Raw genomic sequence first — 15,527 nt, 5'->3', positions numbered from 1 at the left:
GTAGGTTATAAGTAATCGATACGATTCCTTATCGTAAAGGAGAACGTAAGTTTAGCATAGATGAAATCGTTTGAATGAATATTAGTATACGTAATGTAGATTCTATGCGCTCGTCCAAGTATTATTACTTTTCTACGTACTACTCTGGCAGAACATTTTACCAGAGTCGTTACATTCCTACAACTAGCTTTTCGATATCGATAACTTTAAAAGGAAACGATAATATTTCCAGAGTACCAGCCATAAAACATGCCGGATATCTTAATGCAGTATTTCGTTCGAGACGGCAAAGTGCATTGGATAGATCGTATGTGAAATGTTCAACATGGATATAAGAAGCTGGACTTAACAACTAAAGATAAAGAGAAGCAAACGATTTAAGCACTTAATTGTACAAAGTGCGATCTAGAGCTACAGTCGTGTTTTACAGGGGACGCTTATCCAGGTTTCTGAGGCGGAAGATGACCGCTAAAATTTATAGCACCGTTAAAGCATCCTCGTTGGTCTCGTAAGCTTTTGCTCTACTATGTTGTTCTTTCTTTTTTATCTTTTTTCCTTTTTTTCTTTTTTTATGACTTTCACGTTAACACGTTCACTGCTGTTACGTAAGTAGACAGTCGTTTTACTCTTCATTTTTAGGCTAGAGGGCTTCGTGAAAATTTGTTTCATTTCTTTTAAGTCCTCATTTTATTTTTTTTTAAAGAAAATATGTTTATGACAATTAACAATGACGTTAAAAACAAAATGAATTTTAATGATTATCGGTTTTAACTACTTGAAAGTTGGAATCAAAAGGGGATTTGTAAAGATTCACTGTTTAAAAATAATTCGTGCGCGTTTGGGAAGAGAAATTGTAGAGTCGATATAAAGGAAACTGAAGCAGGGCTTCCGTAATAATCAAACCCCGAGTTTAAACCAAACAATCGCTAAGAGTAGCAATTAGTTTCTGACATTACTAACGACTTCCTTCTAATTAACAAAGTTTCATTTATCGATGATGAAACGAAGAGCATGCATTCATTGAGAAAAGCCTTTGGCGAAACGATAGCATTTAGTCATACGTAATTAGTCGACTCTATTTCGGATTACGAAACTTGAATTCTTCGGTTAGCAAACGATCAATGTAACGCACAGTTGCGTACCGAGTTTTATTCCAATTCGATGAAATTCAGATATTTTCAATGCGTTGCATTTCGAATATTACAATCGTAAAAGGGAATATTACAAAATTGAATGAATGTAGGGAAACCAGACCTCGGTAATTGAAAGTGTAATGAACATCTATAGGATGTATTATTGTAAATCCTGGATCGATGTAAATTGAAAAAAATATTCCCCGGTATACTTTTTGTCTTCTTTTTATTAAAAAAATCATACAAAACGTAAGAGAGAAAATATTTTCCCCTAAAAACGTATCTCCAATGCGCATTCGAAATTCCATATTCCATGAATTGTAATACTTATCGTTAATTACGAATATCCTCGTTGATAAAAATATTCCCCTTTTTAAAATCCGATTCGATTTCCTTTTGCCGTTCGCGCACGATGGCCATTTCTATTAAAACAAGCGAAGAGAAAAATGGAGATGTACGAGTTAATATTATATGTTGTAAAAAGAAACGAAAAAAAAAAGAAATAAAAATAAAAAATAGAAAAAAGATCTCTGTGGGATTTCTGTCACACGAATCCGTATCGGTGTAAAATTGATTTCATTAAATGATCGGTCCGATTATAGCTTTCAATGTGTCCAATGGGCTGATGGGATTAACTTATGCGAATAAATGGTAAAACACTCTGATAAAACATGTAACAATTTATAGTCGATCGAGTCTGATCATTTTTGTAGAATCGTAGCCGCTGTTACTGCTGGTTTTATTACTAGTTGCAATTCTTGTAGCTGTTATTAGCGCTATAGCACTCAGCTCTACACACCACTGGCGGATCTACGAAGGCTAATTTAATTTCGTTAAATTCCTATTAGCCTCGTTCCGGCTGAAGCGGCCTGATCAATTCTCCGTCGAGTCAACGATAATTAAGTTTAGTGAAAAGTCTGCTTACATAGAGGTACCCATCCCCCACCTACTTCCACGGCCTCGACCACCTCAGCTATACTACTAGTACTACTAGAACCACTACTGTTACTGGTACTATCGTCGATGGGGGAAAGAGGACACGACTAATGGCGGTGGTTACTCGTAAAGCTGGTAATCAACTGCGATACTAGTTTGACAACTTTCACAAAACTCAAACCTCTAAACAATAACATAATTAAGGAGTTTACCGTTTGTCGCGCTTGCGCGGCGACGCTAATGTACCATCAGACATCGTTGCTTGTCGTCTCTGATCCGATAGAGGATAATGGCAACCATGTCGTCCGACGATTACAGCTAGACCGTTATCAATATCGAAATCACATTCGCTCAAGTTTCATCGGTTAAATTCCCTGATTAACACTTGATAAACCTATACACCACTCATTCCTTAAATTAAAGGTAAAACTGATTGGTAACTAATAAGATATTTTAGTAAATTATCATATATTTATTTATACACGCGTTATAGGGTAAAAACTTTTAAATGGAAAAGAAAAAAAATGGTGGGTACGTAAAAAAGAAATAATAGTAAACGAGAGTTATACCTAAAACCTAGGATCTTATACTTTATCCAACAATATAATAATATCACGTTTAAAAGGGCAAATAAATTTATAGGCAATCTCGTCAAAGTCCGCATAGTGGATTTTAGTATATCCCTGTAGGGATTCCCTAACAACAACAGTTCTCTCGGATGTCCAAGAGGAATTCGTTGGAAGAAAGGACACAACGAATTGGAAGTCGACTCGACGAACACGTAGCATAAAGTCGTAAAAGTCGACTTACGACAAGTCGTAACACTGGCTACAGCACTCCTTCATCTACCTTTTTTTTTGTTGTCTCTCCTTTTTCCCTTCTTTTTTTTTTTTTATAATTGGTGCCATCTCCAAAGGGAATAAAAGTTTGAGTCGGTAATAACAAGAAGGGCTAAAGGTATATTCTAACCTGTAAAGATGGCGAACGATCTTACGTAACAACCGGTCATGTTAATGACCAGAATTTTATTGAAAATATTCGAGCCGCTTGATTAACTAATAAAAGGAAGAAAGAAAGAAGGAAATAAGGAGGGTGTCCACGAATATAAGGCAGACACACTTGAAACGAGTTACGATAAATACTGCGTTGGTTTCCCAAAGGAAATTGTGAGGGCCGCACCCTAACGACATAATAAAAACGTTGCGGCTTAATTTTAGGCTTATCACGATACAGCCAGGTGACGTTGGGCCTACTTTCATTTTCTTTCCCTTCGATAATGTACCATCTGTGTTCACTGTCAAAGTAAAAGAAAATTACAATTTTAGCAAGTTAAAGGTCTTTCCTAATTATGACTCGATTCAATGCTATGTCAAAAATGACTTTTAATTGGATCATATGTAAATGAAAGTTAACGAAGGTAATCATGAAAATGGTTAGAAATCCTACGAACCGAATTAAACGGCACGGTACGATGGATCGATAACAACAAATAATCTTGAACGATTACTAAAGACGATATTTGCTCGAACCGAACGTCATATCGATTCTCCAAACTCTGTACTTAATTAGTTCCGGTTTGGAGAATCGTAGAAAAGTAAACGTCAGCGATACAAGGAACAATCTATCCAGTCGAAATACGGTCCTTCCTTCGTTTCAACCAAAATAAATCCATAACTCTCTTCCCCTTTTTCGAACGAACGGCATCCACCCTTACGGTTTCTTTTTCTATTTTTCTATTTTTCTTCTTTTCTTCCGGCGAGAGAACGGTTATTGGTAGCGTGCCGGTATCTCGGCGTAAGCTTCGTGCACACTAGTCGGCTGGCACACTTGATATATAGCATAAAACCGCGAGAGAAATACTATCTTCATTGTCTAAATGGCTGCCGATAAAGCAGCTCAAGTTTAGTGCAGACGAGATTGTATTTATCATTTCGCAACCCTGCCTGGCCCGAACGAATCGACCACCGTCAAACCCGCCACGTTACGTTACCTTACAATCTCTTCTTTCCCCTTTTCCACCTCTCCTGGGTTATCTAAGATACGTTTGTCTATCTTCGAGGAAAAATGAATGATGTCATTGCCATGGCTACAAATGAAAATGGAAATAGATATCCCAAAGAGATTCATTCGAACGAATAAAAAGGAAAGATACATTATCGGTATCGAATTTATGTTCCAATCATTTTTAAAGTCAATATTAACTGTGAATAATATCAATTTTTTTAGATTGATACTAAAAACGTATTCATCTCGAGCAATCATACGAGTTGTTTGCAATTTAGTATTTAAAGATAACTTGTTGATATGTGTTGAAAAAAATATATAATTGCTTATAGTTTATTGAATGAGATACTTTTCTACGTAACACTAAGTAGATATGAGTTTAATACGAATTTAATGCAACCCTTATACCGATTGTTTTGAAAATATCAATTTCTATCCTACTCGATACGAATTCAATCTCGATAAAATCTTTACTTCGTTCGTCGATGATACAACATGAGTGTTTCCGAGAGATAGAAAGAGAGAAGGTATCTATCCTCTTGGAAGTATTTACGACTATCGACTTTTCATTTGAGCCCAAAGGTTTCGACAATATAGTTGATACATCGTAGAATTCACATTTCCTCGAATTCGACACGAAACTCGAAAATGGGAAATCGTCGATGAACGACACGAAACATCTGTTGAAATCGTAAATAAAACTGGACGTAGATAGTTTATCGATATAAAAGAAAAAGATGAAATGTTATTGATACTAACGATACCAAGCAACTTACGATAAGTAGTGGAAAATAGGAAGTAACAATTTCGACGTGTATTCCCTAATTGACCAATCTTCAATATCGCGGTGCAATTTTATTGAATTTCCTCGGGAACCTAACACTCCGCTTGCTGGATGATAATAAATTCTTGATTACAGCTTAATAAAGAGGTGGCACTAAAATATTGAAACTGTTCGTCGTTGAATGTGCACGTTAAGTGAACATACGGTAGTAGGGAAGGGTAGCGAGTAAGAGAATGGAAGGAACAAAGAGCGACGGTCCCAAGGTGGCCCTCTTCCACCCTTCTACGAGCGTATACGTGCGAGCTTAATGCAATATTTAAGAGTAAACCGTGGAAGCGTAAGTGTGGCTCCATTTTCTGCTACTCTCGGTGGAAAGGGGTACGGTCACGCGTCAGGAAAAATGCTGAGCACGACCTACAGAAGGAAAAAAAACAAGAAAAAATCTAAGAACGGTACGCTTGCTTGCTTGCTTTCTCTTTCTCTTTTTCTTTTTCTTTCTCTTTCTATTTCTCTTATCGCGTTTCACGTACGGGAAATAGATCTGCAAGCTCTGTTAAATCGTGATTTGTCGAAGTAATACGATTCGTCGGTGACGGTTTGAAACACCACGACGAGATTCGGTTTCTCAGAAGGCTACGATTCAATTTATACTTGCGTAGTATATTCCGTGCACGAGGAGATGTAGAAAGGAGAAGTGGGAAAAGAGGAGAAGGGGGATGACTAGGACGATGTCGAGAACGAGGACGAGAACGAGGACGACGATGAGGACGACGGCTAATGCAGCCACGACAGAATTTACTTAATCAGGTAGCTTCATTATAACACCATCAGCGTAACTCACGCCAGCGGTTCGCGCCCACTAATATTGACTTTCAATTAATGTTCTCTCGCGGTGGCAGACCTTAAAACGTTTCTGACGTTATATAATCCCCGGCTTGGATCTAAACGCCGGAAACTCGCTCAATGGGGAATTCTCAAAGATCTTAAATTCATTCGAAGATTAAACGTCTTCACATTTAAATACCTTTTATTTCAAACAGAATAGGCATATAAAGATACACGCACGAGTACACGTTCTGTTCTATCCAAGATTGCAAGAGAAAAATAAAAGAAAAAATGTTAAATCATTCAGTTGAAATAAAAGAAAAATCTGTTCGTATTCGCAGATGATTTCGAATACAGAATACGCCTGGAGCAGAACGGACAGTATCATGTAACAGTATCAAAACAATCCGAATGGTATATCATAGGAATTTCATTGAACGATATTAATATCTCTTCTCACGTTTCACAGACGGACTGGTCGATGGTAATGTTAGCACGGAATACACATACATCTTAAAATTGGTTGGCTTGGAGCTCTCAACACCCGACACTATAGGAAGTGTGTGCGAGCATAATACTGTGTCTTCATCATTCTTTTAACGTATTCCGTACTCGTAGAGACGTACTACCCGCGAAGATAGCGAAGGAAAGGAAAAGGAGATAGAAGTGGAAGGGTGAGGGTGAGTCGGCTGTCGCCAAGGGTTCCGAGGTAAACTCCTAGGGTACGACTACCAAGAGCAATACTATCTCTTGATGCCCGCACGATGTTCCCTAACGGAGCTCTTCTAACTCTACCTCTTTCTACGTGGTAAGGAGAGACTCACAGAGAAACTCGTACTTTCTCCGAGAGAGCTTCTGCTTCTCTATCTCTTTCTCTTTTGCTACACAACCATCTTCTTCTTATTCTTAGTCTGTACTCTCTCTCTCTCCTCTTCTTCTTCCATTTCTAACCATCTGCAGACCTTCCTCCTCTCTATACGTCATACGTTTCTCCGTTCCCTTCCCTCACACCAATTCCTTTTCCTCTTCTGTCTCTCTCTTTCTCTTTCCAGACCAAAGAGACGGAGTCACGTCTTCAGAGCGGAGTTGCTCTAATTAAATTACTTAAGCGTACGTGTATCTGGGGATGGTTTCGGCCCGGTGGATGCTCCGACATACAACTGCATGCCGCTAGAGTTCCGCGGCGATGTCTCCTGCTGGTGCGCACCGTTGGAACCTATTTCGAAGCTCGAAGCTTCACGAGACTACTACTTCCTTGCTAGTATCAACTTCACCGAGAAAGCGTCGGTAGTTTCGACTCTTTCTAAAATCTTATCATCTTCCTTTTCCAAGATCAAACAGTTTCTTGTATTTTGAATTCTTCCTTGAAATCAATACAGCCTGAAGAAAATAATGAGATTGGAAATGGCATTTTTGTTTCATTAATGTTAAATAAATTAATTTAATTAAATTATTATGACATTAATTATTATTATAGTACAGAGTGCATTTGTTACAGGGAAACATTCGCTAAAACACGAAGAAAATGATTTTGGAATACCTGACGAAATGTAGATTTGATGTCATTAAAGAATAAGTTTTTGTATAATTGCTTAGGTTATTCTTTCATAGTCTAGTGAACATTATATGCTAGCGACAGATTACTTCGACCAGTCTTCCTTTCTTTGCTTTCGTTTCTACTACTAAAGCATCATCAAAGGATCTGTCAACCTCCATTACTGGGACAACGAACGAACAGTGAGACCGTGAAACGGTACGACCATATTATATCGAAGGCATTGTTCACCGACTAACAAAGCGGCAATTCGAACGGGAGAGACTGAGGAGAAAGGACGAAAGAGAGAAAGGCGTTTTCTCTTGTATCGAGTCAACGTCATTGTCAACAGAGCGAGTGACTTCCAGCGAACGAAAACGTTTGTTAACTGGAATAGGGAGAACAAGGTCTCTTCTCTCTTTCTCTTATTAAATTTTTGGACATTGTGAGGGAATTTAAACTAACAAAAAACACAAAATTTCACCAACGGCGCGCGCACTTAGAGCTATTTTTCTTTAGCTATTTTTCCAAACAGATAATTTCTCTTGAAGGAAAAGATGCACGTGAAACCTTTGTAAATTCATTTCCTTTTCTTTACATTATTCTTTGCAAATCCTTCTCTTTATATTTTCCTTACGTTACCTATTAGGATTTATAGTTTTACTCCGCGTTCCTTTTCTTTGTCCTTATTCTTTTTTTTTAAGCTTCTTCCACCTCTTCTTCTCCAACCCTACCCGATAAGATCAAATTCTTTTCTGCGAGAAAGTATCGTGGTTATATTTCTTGTCCCTTTTCTATCTTACGCTCTCCACCACCAGCTTTATTTTTCTATTTTATTAGGAAGAGTGTGTATGTTGTTTCATTCATCGTTGAAAGTTTAAAGATGTTTCGCGCGTGATTATGGCAAATGGGCGTAGTTTTGCTCTTCTTTTTGTCCGACTTTCCTAGTTCGATAACAGAGAAAACACTTAGCATTTGTTATCGAGGATAATAGGGTGTTCGCACACGAGACATTCGCTAAAAGGCGTTTCAGCATAAATAGGCTAACTTTCTCTGGTATCGACGTAAAGAGATTTCGTTGGAGAGGACGAGAGTCTGGGACAAAGAGGATAATTTTCCTCAAAAGTATATCATCAATTTTGTGAGCGAGAAAAATTGCTTTCTTCGAACAAGATAATCATTTTTAGCCACCAGAAGCGGTTGATTAGTTAGTAGATATTGCTGTGCTGTCATGTGTACCCATTTACCGATATTGAAGCATGAAATACCTAACTACATTATCTCTTAGGAAGCAATTCTTACTGCAGCGATTGCTACTACTGCAATGTCCTTTCCTTTCACATTTCTTCTTCTACTTCTATATATCATCTATCTCACTTCTACATTTCAAACTTTATCCTCCTTTAACTCCCCTTTCAGTCTGTTACCTCTTCCAGAATTATGTTGCTTGAAATTTCGATAAAATGGGACTTGGTTCGAGCCGGCATTAGATTAAATTTGTCGAGTTACCGTTCTCGAGGACGGAAAGAAACTTTTTGGACACCGAAGAGAGGAAATGTTGGCCCGGGATTCGAGGTGACCCTACGTTTACCGTACTGTCTGTTCGCTCACACTATTTCTTTAGCTTTCCATCTACAGCAGCACTCTAGCTAGACCTCTCTGTCACTCTCACACTTTTTGATTCTTCTTTTTCCTTCTCTTCTTCACGTCCTTCCTTTCAAGCTTTTCCTCCCGCGTCAGAACCGAATCAGGTCGCCCAACCTCTCGTGGGATTTTAGAACGTTTGTAGTGGTGTCCTTGCACCAACTATCTTTATCTCTCTTTCTCTTTCTCTTTCTATCTACCTTCTATCTATCTATCTCTGACCCGGCCGCAACCTTCTGCGAACGGCTACCGACCAAGTTTGCACGAAATGGCGGAGTTAAGGACGATGTGTAGGCGTTTCAGCCTCTTACTGCTGTTGCTGCTACTATTTCTGCTGTTGGTACTGCTGCTCACTTGCTTGCTCGCTCGTTCACTCGCGGATATGTGAACGTCCAAGTTTCTAAAGCGTAACACGGCGGACATCGTTGACGGGTATTTGCTGCTGTGTGTGTCAATGTGAGAGTTTCAGCCAAGGTTCGACGATCGTCTTCCTTTTTCTCTCTCTCTTTCTCTGTCTTTGATAAACTCAATGGAGATTTTGCTCGAGGTTACAAATTCTATATTCTGTTTCTGGAACATTGTCTTACGATATTCTCAAACTTAGTACTTCCTTTTCAAACGATAACAGAATAAACGCAAGATAATTGTTGTTCGAATTAATAGTTGCACGTATGATTTCTAATCTCTTGATCATGGACGATCTAAAATTTTCTCAGTTAGGCAACGAGCTACTGAACGATCAAATAACTATGATCTAAATATTATTCTGGTTTTACATATATATTGAAATGTTATGAAAACAGTTAGTCGATCAGTTTTTGCTTGATAAAATTCATGCTTGATATGTTTGCCATACGAAGGGAGTATCCATTCACCCTTGTAACGTTTGCACGTGTAAGGAAGGCGATCGACGAAAAGCGTTTTAGAGGAGTCATTCCAGGATGAGTTTCACGCGCCATTACCTTTCCAATTGAATGACAAGCGACTTACCACATCGTGGCCACGTTTAACGTTATTATCGCGAAAGGAAGCGCGCAGACAGGGAGACAAAAACGGAATAAGAAGAGGAGAAGGAGAGAGAAAAGACTTTGGGGAAAAGGAAAGAGTAAAACGCATTCCACTCTCCTTGGTGATGTCAAATAACTTTCGAGGGAGCGAAGAAACGAACGGACGGTTCGTAGCGAAGGAAAGTAAATAAAAGGCCATTCCGATTGGGCGATCAATTACATTGGGTCTGCATTATTCATAGAGGGTTGGGTGCAGGCCGCAGAAAGCTCCGTTCTCAACATCCTCAGCCCTCGCTGAATCAAACTGTACCTTACTACTACGATCAAGAGAAAGAGAGGGAGAAATAGAGAGGAAGCAGAAGGAGGAAAAAGAAAAGGAGCAGAAAGGGGCAGAGATCCAAGAGAGTGTGTATTTGCATCCGCAATCATTGCGGAACCACGACTATCACTCTGGGATTCCTACTTCGAGTGGTTACAGGTTTATTCCGAATAATTTGAAAAATTAACCGACGAACAACTCGACGTATTCCCGGCTCGACGTTTCTCCTATCTCCACTGCAAAGTATATTATGAAAAATTGGACAAAAAAAAATGGGACTCGTTAAATATTTAATAAAGCAACCAATGAAATCTGATAGAATATTGAGGACAATTTGAAGAATTTATTGATATCTTAAAGAACGACTGTATTTTCTTGGAAATCTTATCGAGAGATGATAAAGTTTTCTAAACTAGGGGGAGGGAAAGGTAAGGAAGAAGAAGTAAATTTCAGATTAACGCAAGATTTTACGCGTGGCCTAGTTTTCTTAATACTTAACGAAGAGTTACTTCGCGGTTGGAACTATTCAGTATAGGATATTAAGTACTTTAAAGAGTTAAACGTTTGATTTACAAAATACATAAGCCGCTGCGAAACTTTTCCCACTTTTATTAATCTTTGAAGCTTGAGCCGAGATTACATTTAGTATCTACTTTTAACTCCGTGATTAAGGTAGACACTACCTATATTAATCCTGTGAAACTTTAATCGAACCCACGGTCTCGATATTTAAAATATATTTACCGAGGGGACTTACCTTTACCCATCGCGAGAGGATTTTATGGGAATAAAAATAAAAATGACGAGTTCGTAAAAGAATCGTAGAGAATGGAAGGAAGGTACGTTAATGAGAATACGAAGTCGAAATAACGTGTAATACAGCATGCGCGGATTCCCGGGATAGAAGAAGGGTTGGGGTTGGTTTTCACGCTCGAACGCATCAAAATTTGATCTGACTGAACAAACTCAACGAATTGATGACGAACATTGGACTGCTCTAGAAACGAGCCCATCTCGGCTACGTCATTCTGTAATCAAAATGGACTCGACCTTCTTCCTTCCTTCCAATAGCAACGACTGTATAAGTATATCAAAGCAGTGCGTTGGTCACCGTCGCGACCATTTCTGTCATTCGCTCCACTTCTCTCCCGAACCCTTCCCATTTCTCCTTCTTCTTCGCTCTTTCATCGTTCGCTCCCTCTTCTCTCTTTCTCCCTCTTTCTTGCCGCTCGCTCGTTCTCTTTCCTCCACGTTATTACGTTTCTCCGCGTCTTTGAGAGTGCCGTCGAGCAGAAATTATGAGTCTCTGTATACTGCGGCCTCGCCAGACTACTTTCTGCTCGAATTAAGCGCGGGTAAAGGACCGGCCGGACGGTCACAAATGCGAAAGTGGAGGTTGGAGGTTGGAAGAACTCGAACGGTCCCTAGTTGACCCCCTGATGACTAAAAGACCGCTGAAGTTTCGACTCTCCTTCCATTTTGTTCATGTCTTTAACCTCCTTCCTTTCCTTTTCTATTTTGGTCACTTCTCTATTCGATAGTTCAAAGATTTCATCGATTTGCATTCGTTTGCTAAACGTAATCGCTTCAACGGATTCGTATCCGATTGAAAAATATATTTCTTCTCCTATAATTAACGTAGAAACGTAGTTAAATTTATTTGGTATTTTTCTTTGATGAACAGCACGTTAAGAATGTATTAACTGTAAAAAAGAAGGAAATTCGTAGGAAACAGGAGCGGCTTCTTGCATAGCGGTGTCATTGATGCGTCGAGGCGTGGCAAGGTTAGTTTAGTTGGAAGCATGCCTGGGCAAGCATAGCAAACACGCGCAACTGACACTGGAGGGACGCTCTCTCACGATGAAGCTTTGTATACCTATGTTGCACATATCTATCTATTTTACATCCACCAGCTACCACCTAACTATCTCTCCCTCTCTCTACGTTATATACTCATATATATATATATATATATATATGACGGAGAGGGTGGGTAAAACGCAGGTAGGATATCTCAGTCGTGAAGACCGACGTGGACAAACAGACGTGCCGACATCCGCGGGGACTCGGAAAACACGGCGCGCCGGCATCACCACCACTACCACCATCATCACGAACACACTACTATCGTCTACCCTCACCAACAAGAAATCCACGTGAACCCTTGGGTCAGCTTTTCGATCGTCCAAGTATCGCGAACTCTACGACGTCTACCGATTAATCCCATCGCACGATCTTATTCCCCTTTTGCACCTTACTCCTTGACTTCATATACAAAGGGTTTAACGATAAAATGTTGTTTAGAAGATTATTAGGATCGATCTTTTTTTACCTTATTCGATGATATTATACGATTCATCTAATCCAGTCATCTAAAGTGCGAGCAAATTATGATTTATGAACTCCCTTGAATTTGAATATGATAATCTTTTTTATCGTGTTGACACAGACAATCTTGACAGTTATTAAAAATAGCTTTTACGTCAAATTTAGGATCTATCGCAAATTTGAGCTAGCATCGTTTGAATAGGTTTCAATGGGAAATAATGATGGAAATGATGCAGATGAAAATTGCCCTAGGGTGAATGCTACGAACGCGGTATATCTCAGAAAAGATTATGAAATGATATTTTCCGCGAGATATACTATATCGATTCGCGAAAGTCAGAATGAAATTTATTAAATAAGGGTGAGCCGGCCGCATTAGAACGGGGCCGCGCGAAAATTGGATGTACTAAAGTTATACAATTTCTCATTTTCTCGTAGAGAAGAAAGCCGCCGGCATTGCAGAATCCCAGAACCGAAACGCCCACCGAGTTCGCTCTTCGCATCCGTGTAACGTATACGAGAAGGGCGTATTCTCGTCCAGAAAATATGTTTGCCGTGGGCTACTAGTTTTAATTAAATCTACGCTACCTACTGCCATGGTATACAGTACATAGTCAAGACGATTAGCCGACCTTTCTGATGTCTACGACATACTGTCAGCGCAAGAGACAAAAAAAACTAAATGAATGAAACAGACAGAAAAAAATCAGAGGAAAAAATGAAAAAGGGGAAAAATATTAAAATCGAAATAAAGCTTTTTCTGTCTTTAAGTTCATAAAAATGACGAATGTAAAAGCGTTTTAATAATTTTCCAATGATGCAAAAAACTAGAGCTATTAAAGTATCACAGACAAACGACTATCGTCCGGATCTGTGCTGCCGTGTTTGAAGTTAGTAGTTTTTAAAGGCTCATATCCGCCTTTGGCCGGGTTCTGAAATGCCTCACCGGAAAACCGGGAGATACCAGGTTTCACAGGCTAAATACTCTAAATAGAGTTAACTAACGTCGGAAAAACAATATTATAGGTGTGAGGGAGCTCATACGAGGCTCGAAGGCAACATAAGTTAGTTAGTACAGACCATCGTTGCATACTCTATCGCGAACTAAACTTTATCCCAGTTGAAATGTTAAAGTAAACGTGAGATCAGATATCTTTTAGAGACGAATTTCGTACTCGTAAGTTTGGTCAAAAATCTTATTGGGTTTACTATATATTTATACGTTTAGGGTTTGTAGGGATTCGGTAATGGCTTTTGTCATAGCTGTTTAAACTATACAGGTTTGTGGGCTAAAATTGAAGATGACTTACTCTTAAAGTTGGATACAAACTATCCAAGATGTCCTATAAATTTATCGTCCGTTACTTTTTTCATCTTCCGATGAAATATAAAGCACTCGGTGTCTTCTTCCATTTCTGAGAAAGTTCGTAATATAAATCGCATTTATTTTTTTCATCATAATGAAACGTCGTCGATGGCAATAAGGCACGACCGGATTCTTATTCCACCGGAGTATGAATTTTATTACGTTGCCTTGCGTCAGTTTTTTACCCTCATACCAGCGCACTCTGACTCCTCGTAAAATCAGGATATTATTACCGATTTCGCGAGGCGCTAGTAGAGACTGTAGTAGCAACTTAAAGGGATGATTTCTCAAGCGAGTCTATCTACTAACCTACGTGCGGAAAATTGCTTTCTGGGTAATTCAGGAAATCCGCGTTATCTGAATATTTATTATCTACCTCTGCGACGGGAAGGAAATCGAAACGTTATTGCCATCGAGTATAGAGTTGTGCAACCTACTCATTCGCCGGAAATAATTCGTATGCCTAAACTGTGTCGACGCGTTTCCATCTCTCTCTCGCTGTTTCTCTTTCTCTTTCTATTTCAATTTTAATGGTTTTGTTGATTCCAACCATTAGAAAACTGGATCATTTAACTCGCAATTTTCCTGATATACCAAAGCTAGGATTTACTTCGAAGATATACGACCGATTAAAAATAAAACAAAAAAAAAGAAAACGGAGAATAAAGAAGTAGCGGCCGATCGATTCAAATCCAAATCGGACATGGGGATCGGGGATGAGTAGAAGGGGTGGAATGTGTAGCATTTACGTGCTTTAATCGAAGGGAACGAGTGAAAGTCGGCGTGAATTAATGCTTGCCGGACGTATTGCTAGACGTAACAGCTCGGACGGAATCGATCTGCAGATTAAATTTTCATTTACTGTAACGCTCCTACTACTACTACTACTACTATACTACTACTACTACTACTACTACTACTACTACTACTACTACTACCACTATTCCTACTACTACTAGTAGTAGTAGTAGTACCTTTGCGTGGCAACAGCGCAAATTTGCAGCCGCTCGGTTGCCTTCGTCGAGGGAGTTCATTAAAGCGGGGGCCGGCTCTCGTTTAATCCCCGCGAATCCACCGAAACCATGTTCGATAAACATTGCCGCAACGCAGCGATTTTCTTTGGCGACTGAGTTAAGATCGGTGGAGGCGGGCCGAACTTGGAATCCAGTAGAGAATACTGGCAGGAAAGAAAGAGAGAGCTAGAGAGAGAGAGGGAGAGAATGAGAGGCAGGAGAAAGATTTCGCTTTACAAACAACCCCTGATCCATGAAGATTGCTTGCCTGATCGATCAACGATTACGACGCGTGCCTCCCAAGCAAAAGTACGAAAACTCAAAGCCGAAAATACGTCACGCCGGCACGAACTTGACGACGGTTTAAGGAAAAAGGGAGTAGGACTCGTTAAGCCCTAGGATTTTTTTTCTAAATCCTTAGATTTTTACCTTGTCGCGTGATTTCTTTTTTTTTTTTATATATCATGAGTCATAATTAAGAAATTACAAGTTTAAAAAAAGAGTCCTCATTATTATACAAAGTAACCAAAGTATTATTAAGTTGTTGCGTGAAAATTCTTCATTACTTTTTCTCATTCTTTTCAAATAATTTTAGGATTTAAAAAAGAAACATACATTGAATCGTACAGTTTTA

At 39.1% G+C, this 15,527-nt stretch overlaps 1 protein-coding gene and 1 long non-coding RNA gene across 2 annotated transcripts in view; one reads left to right on the top strand and one right to left on the bottom strand.

The window, feature by feature from the left end:
- LOC149033413 (uncharacterized) overlaps positions 1–15,101 on the top strand; it is a 44,188-nt gene extending 29,087 nt beyond the window's left edge. Inside the window, exon 2 of the long non-coding RNA XR_016178941.1 lies at positions 233–15,101. This is a non-coding gene — a long non-coding RNA (uncharacterized LOC149033413). The remainder of the gene's footprint in view (positions 1–232) is intronic.
- LOC107067582 (bruno 3) overlaps positions 1–15,527 on the bottom strand; it is a 232,715-nt gene that overhangs the window by 161,843 nt on the left and 55,345 nt on the right. The window lies entirely within an intron of this gene.

The sequence above is a fragment of the Polistes dominula genome, unplaced genomic scaffold (genome assembly GCF_049000335.1).
Source record: "Polistes dominula isolate Pdom_NZ unplaced genomic scaffold, Pdom_raw_medaka contig_27, whole genome shotgun sequence".
NCBI lineage: Eukaryota > Metazoa > Arthropoda > Insecta > Hymenoptera > Vespidae > Polistes > Polistes dominula.
This window is presented reverse-complemented; position numbering and strand designations above follow the sequence as displayed.